The following is a 320-nucleotide window of genomic DNA, read 5'->3' as shown; positions in this document are numbered from 1 at the left end:
TTCCAGTGCATTCCTCGCGACAGGAACGTTGTTTAAATTTCAAAATGTTGATAAATTATAGCTCACTTTCTTCGTGTTTTTGAGCACGTTCTAAATCAAGAACTTCCCAGACAGCACAAAACGTCCTCAGGATCATCCTGAATATGTCCAGGATGGTTCAGGATATTTGTAGGATGTTTTAAGATATTATTATAAATATATTTTATGAAAATTTAATATGTTACTTTCAGTACTTTCAGTTATGTAGGCTATTTAATATAATTTAGAAATCTTAAGTATTATAATAAGTATTAATGTCCTATAAATGTCCCCCCTGGATG

The sequence above is a fragment of the Formica exsecta genome, unplaced genomic scaffold (genome assembly GCF_003651465.1).
Source record: "Formica exsecta isolate Colony F162 unplaced genomic scaffold, ASM365146v1 scaffold164, whole genome shotgun sequence".
Classification (NCBI taxonomy): Eukaryota; Metazoa; Arthropoda; class Insecta; order Hymenoptera; family Formicidae; genus Formica; species Formica exsecta.
Note: the sequence above shows the minus strand (reverse complement) of the source record.